Genomic DNA, 18,969 nt, shown 5'->3' with positions numbered 1-18,969 from the left:
ATACAATGGAATATTACTCAGCCATCAAAAAGAACAAAATAATGCCATCTGCATGGACATGGATGGACCTAGACATGATCATCCTAAGTGAAGAAGTCAGACAGAGAAAGACAAATATCATACAATACCACTTTTAGGTGGAATCTAAAATACAGTGCTACGAGCTAAGTCACTTCAGTCGAGTCTGACTCTTTGCAACACTATGGTCTGTAGCCCACCAGACTTCTCTGTCCATGGGATTCTCCAGGCAAGAACACTAGAGTGGGTTGCTGTGTCCTCCTCCAGAGGGATCCTTCCAACCCAGGGATCAAACCCACCTCTCTTATGCCTCTTGCATTGGGAATGGGTTCTTTACCACTAGTGCCATCTGGGAACAAAACAGATTCACTGAGGTAGAAAAAAAACTTATGGTTACCAAAGAAGAAAGGAGGTTGGACAGCAATAAATTAGGAGGACTTTGGAATTAGTAGGTAATTAGCCTGTAATAAACCATAATGGAAGAGAGTACACATTCTTACATGTATATACATACTTATATGTTTATGTATTCTTATTTATATATAAGCATGTTTAGTTGCTCAGTCATGTCCAACTCTGCAACCCTATGAACTGTAGCCCACCAGGCTCCTCTGTCCGTGTGATTCTCCAGGCAAGAATATTGGAGTGGGTTGCCATTTCCTACTCCAGGACATCTTCCCAAGCCAGGGATCAAACCCCGGTCTCCTGCATCTCCTATGCTGGCAGCCGGATTCTTTATCACTGAGCCACCTGGGAAGCTCTCTCTCTATGTGTGTGTGTGCATGTGTGTGTGTGTGTGTGCATGTGTGTGTGTGCGTGTGTGTGTGCGTGTGTGAGCATGTGTGTGAGCATGTGTGCATGTGTGTGTGCATGTGTGCGCGCGCGCATGTGTGTGCGTGTGTGTGTGAGCGTGTGTGTGAGCATGTGTGTGTGCGTGTGTGTGCATGTGTGAGAGCATGTGTGCGTGTGTGTGCGTGTGTGTGAGAGCATGTGTGTGTGCGTGTGTGAGCATGTGTGTGTGAGCATGTGTGTGCACGTGTGCGTGCGTGTGTGAGCATGTGTGCATGTGTGCGCGCGTGTGTGTGCATGTGCGCGTGTGTGCATGCGTGTGTGTGCATGCGTGCATATGTGTGTGTGTGGGTGTGCGTGTGTGTGCAGGTGTGTGTGAGCGTGTGTGTGCATGTGTGTGTGTGAGCATGTGTGTGCGTGTGTGTGTGCGTGTGTGTGTGTGTCTGAATCACTTTGCTGTATACCAGGAACTAACGCAACACTGTAACCGTCTATACTTCAATTTAAAAAAATTAATAAAGAAATCATTCATCAGGTATATGTCTTCTGCCTTCGGCCATTTCCCCTCTTCTGGCCTGGAATGCAAATATGATGCCTAGAGGTGCAGCGTCCATCTGTGAGAATGAAGAAAGCTACACGGCCTCAATGGCAGAGCAGAAAAGCAGGAGGAGCTGCTGGAACACCTTGGGATGGACTTTTCTGGAGGGAGAAAAAGAAACCTTGTACTTGTTTTAGCCACTGGGGTGAGGTTTCTGCAACATGTAACCAGACACAATCATGACTGATATAAACGTGGGAGGGGCACTGAGAAACAGGAGGATGGGACAAGGGGGTTCGGACAGAAAGGCCAGGCCAGTGCATTTCAGAAAGTAGATGGGAGGAAGGAAGGAGCAGGAGAAGACCCAGCCCTGAACTGTGATGAGGGAGCCAGGGAGGTGATGGCACAGAGATCACGTGAGAGGAAAAGGCCTTTGGAAGTGTTATTAGAGCTTAGGAATCACAGCCCCTGAAAGGTCGCCAGCAGGGTCCCGTCACAGTGGAATTCCTTCTCAATTACCCCTGGCTGCTGCATTTTATCTTTGTGGGTAATGGGGGGAAGAGTGTCTCTGCAGTGACCCAGCCAGGTGGAGCCCCAATATTTACTCTGGTGAATAAGCATCAACTCAGAGACACTCTGAAAGGGCAGAGACAAGGCAGCAGGAGACATAAGGTCAAGTCTTCATCCTTTCATGATTCACTATGGAATCTCGAGCCAGTAGGCTGCCATGCGTGGCTTCAGGCTCCCCTCGGTGAAAGAGAGGAGCAGACCAAACGTGCGGGGAGAAGCCTTTCAGCTCAGCGCCTTTGGGGGCCCAGGAGTTACTGCAAGAGAGCATACCTGGACTCCTAGAGGATATCCCTTCTCTGGGTAGCATTCCTTTTTGGCTTTGATGGCTGTGGGTGTGAAGTAAAGAACCATGTGCAGAAAGAATGAAGGTCATCCTAAGTCATGAACACCTGTCCACCAGCCACTCTGAGTTGAGCACTCTGATGAAGATGGCCAAAAGAGAAGTCGAAGCTCTGTAGCTGGGCCCAAAGCCTTTCCCACCTGGCTGGCTTAGACTCGGGGCCTTTCGTCCCGTTTCCCACACACATCCCCACATCTGGTTCCCAAGCCACCCAGTGTCCTCAGCCTCTTGTGATGCTCCACACTGCCCTCTCTCTCATCCAGCTCCACCCTCTCCCTGTAGGAGATGGCTTCCCTCTTTGACCTGGAAAACTCCTACCCACCCTTCAGGGCCCAGACCAAGTATTTTTAGAAAAATAAAAGCAGCCCTGGGAGCTTGCAGCTAGCCATTGGCCCAGCTGCTACCAGCTAGGTTGTGATGTCTCCTTGATAAATAATTTCACAGAATATCAACACCAGTCGAGAACTCTGACAATGACACCACATGGATATCACACCTGAATAGAGAGAAACAGACACTGTGCAACCAGGAAAAGGACCACATCTCCCCTCCTGGGGCTGAAGACAGCTGCCGTGGATTCTCTTTCAAGAACGTCTCTATTCCCCCACTCCATTCCTCCCAACTCCTAGACGAAAGGTATTAAGATGCCCAGTCATCAAACTGCCCCTCTTTCTAACAACACTATCCCAGAACAGACCCCACTTCCTTGTACTCAGATCGCCAAACACAAGCCCAAAGCCACTGCGAAGCGCCTCTGAGCCGTTCTTACCCAGCCCTGCACGGTTCCCCGGGGTGCGTGTTCTCTCTTCACGTAGCAGCTCACGAACCCAAGTCCAACTCCGTGTGCATTCCTGGTGCCCTTGGCAAGTGGTTGGTGACAATCTCTTCCTCTTTGATCTGCTCCAATCCAGCAGAGCTAATCTCCCCTCCCATGGACATCTACTATCTGGAACATTCTGCTGTAACACTTCTCCTTGGTTCCACTGTCTTGCAATCTCTCTCCCAAAAGCCTGCTCATACCCTCGTGATGCGGTCCACGTCTCCCTCTGCACTGAACAGGTCCCTTGGGTGTCTTTGGAACAAATGCCCCAAGACCAACTACCACTGGGAGTTCCCTGGCAGCCTAGTGGTCAGGACTTGGCACTTTCAAAGCAGTGGCCCAGGTTTAATCCCTGGTCGGGGAACCAACACCTCACAAGCACCACAGCATGGCCAAAAAGGTTTTCTTAATAAATATTCTTTTAAAAGGTCCCACATCACAAAGCAGCATGGCTAGGCCTCTGAGAATCTCGACCTGAAACACCAAAATGTTCCTAACTCCTTCCCCCTTCCCGGCGCGCACATCACGTGGAAGCACAGGACGGGAATATTAGAAAGTCTTTCTTCATCAGCACTTGTCCTGCTGCTTCTCATTTTTGCCGTGTGCGCTGTTGTTAAATTTGCAACGTTGCCATCACTGCCGATGGCCCATCGAGGCCACCTCTGTGACTGGAATCTCCCCTGACAGCGAGATGCCACGTTATTGCAAGAGGACTGCAACGGCAGGCAAATAACAGGAGCACAAGTTAATGAGTTGAGAGCACCGAGCTCCTTTGGCAGAGGAAAGAAAGGAAGAGTCCTGAGGTTTAAATCACATCCATAAAATGTCTGCAAAGAGGCGTCAGAGGGGCTGCTGGCAGCCTAGGATTGAGGTTGAACATGCACAAGTAGCAGTTCTTGGAAGCAGGTTTTTGGAGAGCAGCATTTGTTGAAGTGCGCCTTTCGATTTCTTTTCCAGTTTAAACACACGGGCGTGAAGGCCAGCTTCACTTCTCCCGGCCCTGGCTCGACAGGACACTGCCAGGAAAGGCGGCCACAGTCCATCTTGCAAGGTTCTCTGCACAAAACTGCAACTGCTTTCACAAGGAAAATGTGATTTTGCTCAGCCTTATGGAATGTGGAGCAAATATTTTTTTCAAAGACAGCTTAGGCGGGGTTTTTTTTTTTCCCCTCTCTGAAACGGTTCCCTAGATGACAAGGGTAGTACAAACACCACTCACTCACCAAAATTTAAAAATTAAAACTTCTTAACTCAGACAGGGAGACAAATATCCTATGACACAGCATATACGTGGGATCTTAAAAGGGTAATACAAACGAGCTTATATACAAAACAGAAAGAGACTCACAGACATAGAGAATGGACTGTGGTTACCAAAGGTGAAAGGTAGTAGGAGAGAGATAAATTAGGAGGTTAGGATTAACAGATACACACTGATATATATGAAATAGATAATCAACAAAGACCTACTGTATAGCACAGAGAACTCTACTCAAGATCTCATAACAACCTATAAAGGAAAAGAGTATGAAAAAGAATATGTATATATACATAGAACTGAATCACCTTGCTGTATGCCTGAAATTAACACAACCTTGTAAATCGACTACACCTCAATAAAATTCTTTTTAAAAAACAAAATGTCTTCTCTGCTCCCGTTTCCCCACTCCCTCCTACAATATCAGACCCCACACCCCAATACCTCGCTCTCATCAGAAAGGAAATGGGGTCACAGACACACACAGGAGAGAAGGGGCCCAGCAGGACTCTCTGCAAGAGAAGAGACTTTTTCTTGTCATCTCTTTTGCCATAGTTGAGGGGAGGTTGAAATAGAACAAAATGGCCCCTTTCTTTTTTTTCCAACTAAAATTCATTCTGCAGCCACAGGAAGGGTTGTAAACCAGAAGCCGGTTCTCAATAGTTTAAGAAACATGTGACCTGTAGAATCACCTCAATTTTGTCACCTGGAAAGTGGGGTTCTCTTATCTGACCTTAACATCAAAGGGATGTTATAAGAAACATTCATACAATATCTTTTAAAGTCCCTGTGATTTCTCAGAGGAAAAAAAACTGAGTATGAGGTGAGACTGTGAAATACAGTGTAGGCATGTCCAACAGTGAATGAAACAAGTCTTAGCCCTCAAACCACAACTAGCCCTGCTGCTCAGAATGCCAGCCCGGCCAGGACTGATGGTGGCGGGGAGAATACCTGGGCTCCTGAGCAGAAACTGCCCAGGTTCTCTGCACCTGACCTGCACTGGAAACGGGGACACACCTGGCTCCTGAACTTGGTCCTGTTTTATTTCACAGCGTGGAGGGCCTCCAGGGAGTCAGAGGGAAGGGTCGGTCCTCCTACCCCACCTCCCAGTCCTCCTGGAGCCTGAGCACCATCGCTGCCAACCCATCGCCCCACCACCACCAGCTACTCATCACCATTCCCCGCCTAGACCTCCAACACTCAACCCATACTCATCACCACCCACCAGACCATCACCCTCCCACCCCCACGAGCATGTGCTAGCGTTACCAACCAGGGTTCTCGGCCTTCCTCGATCAATAGAAATTGATCGGAGGCCAGACAAGAAATTCAGGCAAGGTTCTACGGGGGCCCCTGCTGCAGAAGAGGTGGGGCAAGAACAAACAGCAGTCCCTTGCTCTCTCACTCCCTTGGGGGGGGGGGGCAGTGGAGGGACGGGGAGAGGCGAGCTCATTCCTTACACGGAGTGAGGGTAGGGGTGTGCCCGGGGTCAGACCAGAGGGGTGCTTAGATGGTTTGCCCACCCCTTAGGTGGTGTGTGCAGGGGGCATGCACAGTACCTGCTTTTGCTCCGGGCTCTTCAAAAGTGGCAGTTGGGTTCTTTACTCTCTTTGTATCTTTTATCCAGAATTTTCCCTAACCGCCTGTGCAACACAGTTATTTTTAGCCCCATATAGTTTCTTTGTATTTTGATGCTGGAGGAGAGGTGTGGCCAGGTACAAATGTGCATGTGCGCTCAGTCATGTCCAACTCTTTGCAACCCCATGGGCTGTAGCCCTCCAGGCTGCTCTGGCCATGGGGTACCCCAGGCAAGAATACTGCAGTGAGTTGCCATTTCCTCCTCCAGGTGAACTTCCTGATCCAGGGACCAAACCCGCCTCTTGCTGCATTTGTTCAGTTCAGTTCCGTTGCTCAGTCTTCTCCGACTCTTTGCGACCCCATGAGCCGCAGCACGCCAGGCCTCCCTGTCCATCACAAACTCCCGGAGTCCATGTCCATCGAGTCGGTGATGCCATCCAACCATCTCATCCTCTGTCGTCCCCTTCTCCTCCTGCCCCCAATCCCTCCCAGCATCAGGGTCTTTTCCAATGAGTCAGCTCTTCACATGAGGTGGCCAAAGTACTGGAGTTTCAGCTTCAGCATCAGTCCTTCCAATGAACACCCAGGACTGATCTCCTTTAGGATGGACTGGTTGGATCTCCTTGCAGTCCAAGGGACTCTCAAGAGTCTTCTCCAGTACCACAGTTCAAAAGCATCAATTCTTTGGTGCTCAGCTTTCTTCACAGTTCAACTCTCACATCCATACATGACCACTGGAAAAACCATAGTCTTAGGCAGATTCTTTACCACTGGCGTCACCTGGGAAGCCCGACCAGGTGCAAGCACTGCAGCAAAGAGTCCTAGGCCAGTCTCCCTGTTTTGAAAACTAACCCTATACACAGAGGGCAGAGAAAGACCAAGGAAAGAGGCAGCCAGTCCAGCTGGGGAGGAAGCAGGTGTGACAAGCCTGAAACTTCCACATGAGGCTGGTCTGGGGCACCTCACATCGAGGGCATCCCCCCACCCACCTGCCAGAATCTTCCAAGTTACAGAGGCCTTAACTGGGTTCAGTCACATACACCGTCCAGACGATCCCAATACCTTACTCTCTCTCAAGGCTGCGTCCTTGAAACTGGCTCCACTGTGGGGCCATGGGCGGAATGTACATCCCAAGGACAGGGGAGGACGGGAGGGGGTGGCAGTTCTCAGGTCAACCTGCGAGGAGGCAGGGTCCACGGAGCTGAGACGACTGGTCTAGACTGTCCATGAGATCCTCGCAAACCTTTATACTTGTCATCAGAGAACACTAAGCAAGTGGCCTAGGACAATAACAGTAATAATCATAATAGCCCATAATTCTGAGTGCTCACTGCAAACCAGAGACCATTCTAAGAGCTGTTCGTGCGTCAGCTCATAATCACTTCATGCAGGAAGTGGTACTGCACCTATTTTCCATCTGGGGGAGCTGAATCACAGAGGCCAAGTGATTTGCTTCAAGTCCCACAGCTAGGAAGTGTGAGACCCACCCAGAGCCCATGACCACCGTGTTACACTGTTACCTCACAAAACAAATGCAGGGCATAATAGTGAAGGGCACTGGTTAAGTTCCCCGGGTTACTGGGGTACCCAGGCCAGAAAGCCCAGCTGAAGCTGCAGCCGTTCATACTCTGGGCTATGTGCTCACCCCAAGAACACCACATACACGAGGACAAGGCTATGGTCCTCAGTGATAACAGCCAGGCATGGCGCTGGCCCTGTACACCCTTGGTTTTCTTCATTCTCACAAGAATCTCCTGAGGTAGGTATAATATCTTTCTCATTGTACACAAGAGGAAACTGAGGCTCGGAGCAAATCTACAACCTGTCTGACTGGCATGCAGTAATCCATCTGAAAGAACCATGCTCAGAGTGGTGGCCTGGGCCCAGTGTGAAGAGTTCTGTAAGAAACCAGAAGCCACAGCCCTTGGGTCTCTGCTGTGGTCTCAGCACCCAGGATGGAGCCTGAAAGGTCAGCCGGGTAGATGAAGACACCCCATGCGTGCCTGAAGGAAGGAAGGACTGAAAGAAACAGCGGTGCTCGTAACTAAAATAACAGCCAAATATACCCAGAGAAAACCATGATTCGAAAAGACACATGCACCCCAGTGTCTGCAATGAACACCCAGGACATGGAAGCAACCCAAATGTCCACAGACAGAGGAATGGACAAAGAAGGTGTGGTATGTAGAGACAATAGAATATTACTCAGCTATAAAAAATAATAATAATAATGCCAGTTGCAATGACATGGATGAACCTAGAGATTGTCACACTGAGTGAAGTCAGAGAAAGCCAAATATCATATGGTATCACATATGCAGAACCCCAAAAAAATGGTACAAATGAACTTGTTTACAAAACAGAAACAGTTACAGGTGTAGAAAACAGTCTTATGGTTAACAGGGAGGAAATGAAGGTGAGGGATGAGTTGAGAGATTGGGGTTGACATATACACACTGCTATAAATAAAATAGGTAACTAATAAGGACCTACTGTATAGCATTCCACTTAATACTCTGTAATGACATTGATGGAAAAAGAATCTTAAGAGCGGTTATGTGTAAATGGATAACTAATTCACTTGGCTGTAGACCTGAACCTAACACAACGTTGTAAATCAACTATACTCCAAAATTTTTTTTCTAAAAATCATGCTGAGATTGAACCAAAAAGGATGGAGTACCCATATTCCTAGAGAGTGTTCAATATTGTGATATTAAATGAAGCTAATATTTTATAGGGCTTCCCCAGTGGATCAGACGGTAAAGAATCCGCCTGCAATGTGGGGAGACCTGGGTTCGATCCCTGGGTTGGGAAGATTCCCTGGAGCAGGGAAAGGCCACCCACTCCTGTATTCTTGCCTGGAGAATTGCATGGACAGAGGAGCCTGGTGGGCTACAGTCCATGCAGGGTTGCAAGGAGTTGGACACGACTGAAGCGACTTAGCACAGAACAGCAATATTTTATCATTTAAAAATGTAATAACAGCCAACAATCCTTAAAGGTCAGAAGAGCAGGGAGAGTAAACACACGTTAATTTTAGAGTCACTGTGGCAGGTGGTTGGAACCCAGAACCAGCCTCTGCAGTAGGCACCCCATCCACCACTTCATTTTCCTCCGGTCCCACCCTGCTTCTATGTGGGGGCAAGTGAGGGTTCCCAAAGCTGCTCCTCTGACCCAGGCTCATTTGTAAAAGTGGCTGCTGCCCTTTGCAATGAGACACTCTCAGACCTCCATTCTGAGCCCTTAAATACACACAGTGACCTATGTGCTGATGGGTGTGGTCAAAGGACGTAGTGTAAGATTGTTCCCATTAAAATCAGCCCTGGGGTAACCACCATGTCAGCAAGTTGCAGGCCTGGCTGGGTCCTCGGATTTGTTATAGAATCACAGTCTCTCTGTGCCTATAAAGTTCCGGTTTTATAAAGGCCCTCCCAGAGTCTGGGGGAAAATGGACACACGTTTACATGGTGGCTGAGTTGCTCCGATGTGCACCTGAAACTATCACAACATTGTTCATCAGCTATACTCCAACATAAAATAAAAAGTTTAAAAAATAAGTAATAAAGTCCCTCCCTCCTACTCCATCTCCCGCCTCTGCCCTTCCCCCTCTCCCACACAAGTGCAGCCACTTCCGACAGCCGCTGACTTAATGAAAACCCTTCAGCTTTGTTTCTATTCTAATGGAGGGTCTGTTCTACCAGAACAAGACAAGCATACCCTCTGCTTCACAAATTGGGTTGTGTGTCTTGTTTTGTTTTGTTTGCAGGGTTGGGAATAGGGGAGGCAGCGAACGAGCTGTGGGCACTAAACAAGTTCTCATCCAGTGTCTAGGAGACTCAGTTTTTCTTATCACATCTTCCTAGACTCACAACGCATAGATGCCTCAGCCCATGGCGGGATATCAGCTTCAGAGCCCCATCACGGGGCCTCAATTACATTGTTAACAGCAACGAAAAAAACTGGAACCAATTTTAGAACAAGAGTTAGAAGAGGAATAAGAAAAATCCCTGCTGTGATCTTTTAAAGCATTAGTTGGGAAATAGTTCCCTCCTGTGGTCTAAGTGGAAATTGCCGCTCTTACCCAGAAAGTTTTCTGGTGTCTAGAGGTTAATACATCTTTTTGTGCTGCTGTGAACCAAATGGGCAGTCAGGTAAAGCCTATGGACCTCTTCCTAAATTCATAAAGTAAAATATATAAAATTACAAAGGGAACCAATTATATTTAGATTTATTTTTCAATTATTATAAACAAGTGGGGTCTATACTAATATGTGCTTTTTTAACAGTAAATAACAAGACCTCATGGCAGGTCTATTTATCATAAATGCAAGTAGTGATGAGTATGAATGACATTTTGAAAAAAATCAGTGGCAACCATAGTATGATATACAAATACCTAGGATTTCGAGACGAGATATATCACAGGTACCAGTAACACCACACCAGTCAGGATTTGACCTTTTGTTGTCATTTATAATTGAAGGAAACTCTGTATTTCAGTTGTGTGCATGCTCGGTCGCTCAGTCATGTCCAACTCTTTGCTATCTTATGGACTGTAGCCGCCAGGCTCCACTGTCCGCAGGGTTCTCCAAGCAAGAATACTGGAGTGGGCTGCCATTCCCTTCTCCAGGGGAACCTTGCCAATCCTGGGATCAAACCCCATCTCCTGCATCTCTTGCATGGGCAGGTGGGTTCTTTACTATAGAACCACCTAGGAAGCCATATTTCAGTGAGAGCTTAGTAAATACAAAACTCCAATTTTTTCTCATTCTAGTAGAGGATTAGACTTCCTGAATTCCATCCCCTTGAGGAGCCTTTGGGGTTATGGGGCCCAACTAGTTTATCTACCTTAATCTATCCATGGAGCGGTTTACCCTCAGCATGCATGGAGTTTACCAGTTTTGTAGTATTTCAGGGGGGAAATGCTAGTGTTAGCTCCAGCGTGTGAGAACTGAGGAATCTGGATGAAATAGCCAGTCCTAAACTGAAATAACACTACTCTGAAAAGCAGGACACCAGCTTCCTGTTGCATCCTGGCTAAACACACCAGAAATGGAAGCGAATTACAGCCAAATAGAAATAAGCCTGAAGTCACAGAAGTACCAACACTTTCACCAAATTCTCCCCAAGTGATGGAGTTTGTGTTCGAAACCATTACAACAGCCAGCAGCCCTGAGCACCTACCAGAGGCGCTGGGGACGCTGCTCCTTTCCTGCCATCAGGGAGGAGGCTTACAGAATCACAGAGGACCCAGCCCAGAATCACACAGGACCCAGCCCAGGTCAGGCTGCTTCTGCCAACCAGTCTTCAACCTCCACTCAGCGCCGCCGGTGGTTTGTAAATTGGGGACTTTCGGGGTGAAATCAACAGCCACTCAGGGAGGGCCCCTGACCCCAGAAGACCCCAATGAACCCCCAACTTGGAATGAAAAGTTGAAGGGGAAGCCTGTCCTCTGGGAAGGGCAGCTGTGAGCAGGACCCAGGGGTTAGCCAAGGACCACCCCTCCCCTAGTCGTGGAGACCGACCCAAGAGCATGACAACAAAGGACCCCTAGTCCGGAGTGTCCGACCCACTCTCCACAAGCCTCTCATCTACCAAGCAGTTCCACAGCACGTCCAGATGCGTCCCTTCTCCCTGCTGGGCTCCCCAAACCCCACGGGGCTGCACCTTTCCTACCCAAACCCTCTTGGGACCTCTGTTGCCAGCGGGGCTCTCTCGCTGCCACCCTTTCACACCCCTGGACTCCCCACGCATGGCCTCTGTCTAAACACTTCACTGCTGGGACTTCTCTGGCGCTTTAGCGGTTAAGAATCCGGGCTTTCCGTGAGCCACAACTGCTGAGCCCACGCTCTAGAGCCTGCAAGCCACGCCGAGCGATCCAGGGTGCCTAGAGCCAGCGCTCTGCAACGAGAGAGGCCACCACAGTGAGCAGCCTGCAAGAGCACAGCAAACAGCCGTCCCCTCTCGCTGCAGCTAGAGAAAGTATGCACGCAGCAATGAAGACCCAGCACAGCCAGAATCAACAAGAAAAGAGAACAAAAGAACAAAAGAATTGTGAGGAATAATATAATTCAGAAGGAAATAAAGAACATCAAAAAAAAAAAAAGAATCCGGGCTTTCATTGCAGAGGTCATGGGTTCGATCCCCGGTGGGAGAACTAAGATCCTGCAAGCCACACAGTGATCCAAAGTGAATAAATAAACACTTCACTGCCCAATTGGCCCTGCCACTGCCTCCCTGCTACACACACACAGACACACACAGGTGAAGAGGGGTCTCCCTTGGCCATCTAGACACAGCGGGAAGGGGTGGAGGAGACAAAATGGCTGAGAGCAAGACTTGAGCTCATCTCCTGACAGAAAACCCCCAAGTCACAACTAACTGCTGAACAACCACAGACAAAAAGACTGGAACCTACCAGAAAAGATCCCCTAACTCCAAAGGCAAAGCCACAGTGAGACAGTAGAAGGTGTGCTTTCACAACACAATCAAATCCCACACCCACTGGATGGGTGACCTGCAAACTGGAAAAGAATTCTGTCGCCGAGGTTCTCCCACAAGAGTGAGTCCTGAGCCCCCTGTCATGCTCCAGGGACCTGGGGGTCTGGCATCGGGAGGAGGAACCCCGAGAACATCTGACTTTGAAGGCCAGTGTGGCTTGAGTGCCACACAGGGCTAGGGGAAGCAGGTTGAGAGACTTCATTGGTTTTTTGTGGGGGGTTTTTTTTGGTTTTGCTTTTTATGGGGTTTGCTTGTATGTTTTTTGCCACACTGCCTGGCTTGTGAGATTTTAGTTCCCCGACGACCAGGACAATCAAGGAATTGAACCCACAACCCCTACAGTGGAAGCAAGAAGCCCTAACCACAGGACCGCCAAGGAAGTCCCCAAAGACTCCACACTTGGAGGGCATATGAGGCGTCTTGTGCGCTGGGACTCAGGGCAAAAGCAGTGACTCCACAGGAGCCTGGGCCGCGCCTACCTCAGGGTCTTGGAGGGTCTCCTGGGAAGGCGCGAGCAGACACGGGTGGTGGGGCCACAGGGAAGGTTCCTCAGCGTGAGCCCTCCGCAGGCCGCCGTGCTGGCCTGCGACCTGGCGGACACCCACCCACAGCCCTTAGGCTCCGGTGCCGGACCCCTCAGGCCCAGCATTCAACAGGACGGGAACGCAGCTCCACCCGTCAGCAGCCAGCCTGCCTACAGTCGTCCCGAGCCCGCAGCCCTCTCTAAGCAAACGTATCTGAGGCCCCGGCCCCGCCCACCGGGAAGTCCGCGGGAGCCCCGGACCACGCCCATCCACCCGGGGCCGTCCCCGGAGGAGAGGAGCTGCCACCCCGCACCCTGCAGACCAGAGGCCGCAAACGCAGGAAGGGAAGCAAGACGCCGCCGCGAAATATGTTCCTGACAAAGGCACGGGATAAAACCCCAGAGGAAGAACCAAGTGAGGTGGAGACAGGCAATCTACCCGACAGAGGTCAGAGCAATGATGGTAAAGATCTGAGCCGAGACCTCGGATGAACACGGTGGGAAGAACCAGCAGAGGTGTCCCAAGGCCTCGGCTCTGCAGGCCCCTCCTGGATTCTTGGCCCTTCCCAAGCCCTCCTCGGCCTTCTCACCAACCGCAAGCTCTCTCTACGGCTGAAAGCCTGTTTAATGTCCCAGGTCTCCCCCACAGCATGCAGTGGACTCGTCAGGACACTTTCTGAAGCAGGGTGCCCCTTACCTGCCGCACCTTACTGTCCATCCTAAGCAGGTCTCTCCCCAGGGTGCCCAGGCCACCCCATGAGGGTGGACCGAAGGTCACCCTTACACTTGGGATGCAGGCTCCATCCATCCCATTTCCCGAGGGTCTGAAAACACATCCCTGTGTGTTGGCCTCAGTGGCAGAGCCTTGTTTCCCTCACTCACTAGTACCAGCTTTTACAGCATCGGTGCCTGGAGAAGGGGTGAGGGTGAGGGTGGGTCACACAGAGCTTGGGATGCGAGGTGCCGCTCACGTCTGTCACCACCTGTTCCGAGTGTCCAGGTTTGTCTGTGAAGTCCAGAACTCTCTGGGGAAGGCCCTTCGGACCTCTCCTGACCGGTGGGTGCTGTCTGACACTTTCCAGCAGCCCACTGTGTGTTTACAAGGGTGCAGCCCCTGGAAGCTGATGGGGAGTCCGCCTCACCCACTGAGCCTCCTTTGTTCAGAGAGCACAGCCCTGGGGGCCCTGGGATTTCATTCAAGCCTATGGTTTCTCAGCCACCAACCTGCTGCCTCACAGGAATGAGCCACAAGGAGATGCAGACTCTTCTCCTGGGACCAAGTTGGAGCTTCATCCTTCAACATCCACAGCTTCTAGTGGGCTCATTTCCACCAGAGCATGACAGGCTTCCCCACAACTGGGGCAACCTTGGCCTGGGCCTTACATGGCATGACTGGGCTGGGGCCACTTTAGGATTCAAGCAGAGAAACATGAATCTCCTCAACAGTGTCTCAATGGGTGCTTTACCTTCTCTCCATCCTGACAACCGCATATCTGACCAGCAGGTCACTCACTTTCAGATCACTCTTTCGAACACTAATAGAGGCTTCCAGGGACTTGCCTGGTGACTCAGAGGTAAAGAACCTGCCTGCTAATGCAGGAGATGCAGGTTCGATCCCTGGGTCGGGAAGATCCCCTGGATGAGGAAATGGCAAACCCACTCCAGAATTCTTTTTTTTTTCCCACTCCAGTATTCTTGCCTGGAGAACCCCATGAACAGAGGAACCTGGCGGGCTACAGTCCAGGGAGTCTCAGAGTCAGACACGATTGAACAAGAAGCTTCCAGGAGCCCTGCTATTTCTGCTCACCAGTTCTCCAGTGGGGCCTCAGCTGCTCCAACCATACGAATGTAGTGTTATCAGAAGGGCCTTTCCTGGAGTTCTAGACGTCACAAACCTGGACACTCAGACCGTGGGTACGAGTGGCACCAACATCCTTTGCTCTCCCAGAGATGGCCCAAATGCAGCAGGCAGCTATGACTTGGAGCAGCACAGGTACAGAAGAGATGCCTATTTATTGATTGAAGTCATTCATTTCCGATTCTGAGGCCCATCCCGCAGGGTGATGAGAAGTTCAGTCTTAAGTCATTCCTGACTTCCCACACTAACACCCAAGGTAGTGGCAGGTCCTGGGTTACCATTCCATGCCGTCCAGCCTCACGGTCCCTTCAGATATAGAAGCTTCGCCTCATCTAGAGCATGATACCCTCTGGGCCCGCTGTGACCCTTCTAAAAATACTATCCGAAAACCTCTCCCCTCGGGGATGTTGTTGCTTCCTTTAACTCCCTGCCCCAGAGACTCCCAGCTTCTGCGCCCCACCTAGCAAACAACCCCTGGGTCAGAAACATGCCAAGCATTTAAGTTACCTTGTAGGCACTGCAAGAAGGAAGGAAATGGGAGAATTCTCACAAATTCACACTGAAACCTATCATTGTTCCCAATTCAGTTTCACTCTTTCCTGGAATATAAATTCCTTGAGGGCACAGCTGTATTCCCAGCACCTAGAATAGTCAATAGCCTTTTGATATTTAATTTTTAATTATTGGGGAGAAAAAAATGCATAGGTGAATGGATAGATGGATGTAAGAAATGAGAGCAAATGCCCTATAAAACAAAGATGCCAGACTTCCCTGATGGTCCTGTGGCTGAGACTCTCAGCTCCTCCGATGCAGGGGACCAGGGTTCCATCCCTGGTTAGGGAATTAGATGCCGCAACAAAGACTGAAGATCCTGAGTGCCACAACTGAGACCCAGTGCAGTCAAATAAAGAAATTTAAAAATAAAAATACTCCAAGGGACAGGAAGAACTCTAGAAAGCCTTTAACTTTTCAGGTTTTTTTAGATTCTTATTGAAGTATATAGTTGCTTTACAATATTATGCTGGTTTCTACTGTGACCCAGTAAACCCACTCCTGGGCATTTACCTAAAGAAAACCGTAATTCAAAAAGATACATGCACCCCAGTGTTCACAGCAACACTATTTACAACAGCCAGGACATGGCAGCAACCTAAACATCCATCAACAGAGGAATAGATGAAGATGTGGCACATATACACAATGGAATGTGACCCTGTCCATTTTTGAGTTGCTTTGGGTTTGTCTGGTGGTGTTTTTTTTTGGCCTTTAACTTTTCATCTCAGTGAGATCCCGGCTCCATCACCAGCCAGCCCCAGGAATCAAGTCCTTCTATGCTGTTTCCTCCTGTCCTGCAAAATGAAATTAGTGGCCACCTCAATATTGACTGGTCAACTACCTCAATATTGACTGGTCAACTAGAATAAGCTGATGGATTTGAAATGCTTAGAAGAGGACCTGGAACGTGGCGAGCACTCAGTGGACGTGGGCTCTTTTTAGCAGTAGTGACAGCACAAAGGAAGAGGCTGTCATTAGTTGTTCAGATCACAGGCAGCTGCTGAAAGTGCCCCAGCTCAGCCACTCGGCGGCCTCCAAGTTGACTTCTCTATGTAGAGGGAGTATGAATAAAAATACCAATTTCATGGGGTTCTTCTGTAACAAATGAATTCTTACTTAAAGACTCAGTACAGTCCTTAGAACCAGTAAGCACATAGCTGATGCTGACCAAGTTGATATATGAAATAAGAGGAAGCAACCGTGACATCGATGGAACACAGCAGCAGTGGCCTAGAGACAGAAAGGTGAATAACTAAAGACTGCTTCAGATAGAAAGGATGAGAAAAGATGAGATTTGAAATCACGGGACAAAATTCCCCCAACTGGAGACACAGGTGAAGATACAGCATCACAGGTTACTGGGAGCAGAAGCCACTGGAGCCAAAATCTGGGAGGAAAACAAACTTGAGCACAAAACAGCTTTATTCGTCATCAAAAACCAGAAGCAACCAAGCTAACAACCCAAAGGTCATAATATAAGAATAATACTACATTAACACTAAGTCCAAACACTGTTTACAAACGTATATTAAAAAAAAAAAAATCTGGCTGGGGATGGGAGGGAAGAAAATAATAGTAGTAGTGTTCCAAATTACTAGAAGAAAGAAAACATAATCCAAGCAATGAAAGATAGGAAAAGGAAACAGAAAAGACAAAATACTCCAAACACACAAAATGTCAGATCACATAACTGTATTAATTACTTTAACCAAGCTGTAAATTAGTTTAAACTTTCCTCTTGGATTACAAAAAACATAACTAATACATCCAGAAAGAAAAAAAAAATGTGGTATTAACAGTAAAATATATTAAGTGAAAATGGAAAACGATCATTACATATGAATCACATGGCTTAAAAAGGTGTAGAGACTAAAACAGTTATAAATACAGGAAAACTTAAAAAGAAACACAAAGGTAATAGACTTGACCTATTTACCCGCTTCACTTGGTGTCATTGGTTAAAAAGGACATAAGCAACTTTTAAGCGAAAAGGAAAGCTTTCAGCAGGCACAGAGCCGACACAAGCCAGGGTCCCTTGTGGGCAGAGTGCTAAGGCAGACGACTTGGATGTGACCCAGACGGATAGTTAACTACAAAGGCAAGATCAGTCAGTGGATGAGGACCCTCATTAGCAGGGGCCAGGAGCTCTCTGGGGCACTGGCTCCAGGAAAGTTCATGTCTGAGCACAGGCAGTGCTCAGGCCAAGCCCACCCGCCCTGCAGTTATCAGCCCCAGCGCAGAGCTGCTGTCCCTCAGCTGCAGGTGAACCCCAGTTACAGGGAGGGTCCGTTAGATCCCCATTGTCCTCCCACCCCACACATCTAGGTTCCCAAGCCCCTCAGTGAGAACTCACAGTCTCCAACCTAGATGCCAGGTAAGTGAAAACCAACCAACAAAGATTTTAAACGTATTAGGGATTCAGACTCTCAACTCATTCCTGGAGGTAGTTTGTTCAACTACAACATACTTGAGAGACATACAGAATCAACACATCCTCTGATAAACTGCGTATTCTGAGCTACATAGTAAAACATCTGCATCTGATCTCGAAAGAGGGAAGAAGCAGGAAGAAAGTAAGAAAATGCAAATGTTTGAGAAGATGAACACATTTCACCATCCCCTTTTCTCTGACCAATTGACCATGGTAATCTTGCCAAACAATTCCAAAAATTAACCCCCAAAATGACACCTGAGGAGGAGATTGTGCTATGCTGTGCTTAGTCGCTCAGTAACATCTGACTCTTTGCGACCCCATGGACTGCAGCACGTCAGGTTCCTGTCCACGGGGATTCTCCAGGCAAGAATACTGGAGTGGGCTGCCATGCCCTCCTCCGGGGGATCTTCCCAACCCCGGGATCGAACCCAGGTCTCCTGCATTGCAGGAGGATTCTTTACCAGCTGAGCTACCAGGGAAGCCCAAAGAAGAGATTATTCATCTGAAAGATCTGGGTTCAATCAGAAGAGACGTTTGAAAACCATGATCATCTACAAGGTTGACAGCTCTAAGAAAACACTTAAACACTGTCGTCTTTTTTATAAGTCTCATGCAGTTAGTTCAAGTGGGTTATTTGTTAATTTCCCAACCCACTGTTCAATGAAGAAATTAAGAGAAATATAAAAGCTGAAGGATAAATATTTTAAATAAGAATTCATACTACAAGGAAGTAAAAATCTTTCAACTTTTATTTCTAGGATACATTTCATCTGGACCCTTTTCTTTACAATTTTCCCCCTAAGAGAAATGAATACAATAAAAAATATAATCCAACTACCAGCAATGTTTGTAACCAGAAAAGAATCTAAAATCTCTGGCGTGATAATATAGGATTTTTTTTTAAAAATATAAACTTCATACCAGAAATAAAGCCTGAATATTCTCTTTTTCTTTAAAAATATAATTTTCCTTCTTTGCCATTCCATGTAAATCTTATAATCAACCATTTAGTTCTAAAGTCTATTTTTAAACCTGTAATTAAAATGCAGTTTTTTCTCCTACTTTGTATCCTGTTCTGTACTGTGAAGCAACTAATAATTGCAGATGTGTCCAAAAAAGAGAGAGATGGCACTAGGTTGTAGCCAGATTCTCCTAAAACATACTGATTTAAAAAAAAAAAGCTC

The sequence above is a fragment of the Odocoileus virginianus genome, chromosome 26 (assembly GCF_023699985.2).
Source record: "Odocoileus virginianus isolate 20LAN1187 ecotype Illinois chromosome 26, Ovbor_1.2, whole genome shotgun sequence".
NCBI lineage: Eukaryota > Metazoa > Chordata > Mammalia > Artiodactyla > Cervidae > Odocoileus > Odocoileus virginianus.
The sequence above is the reverse complement of the archived record's forward strand: the minus strand, read 5'-3'. Positions refer to the sequence as shown.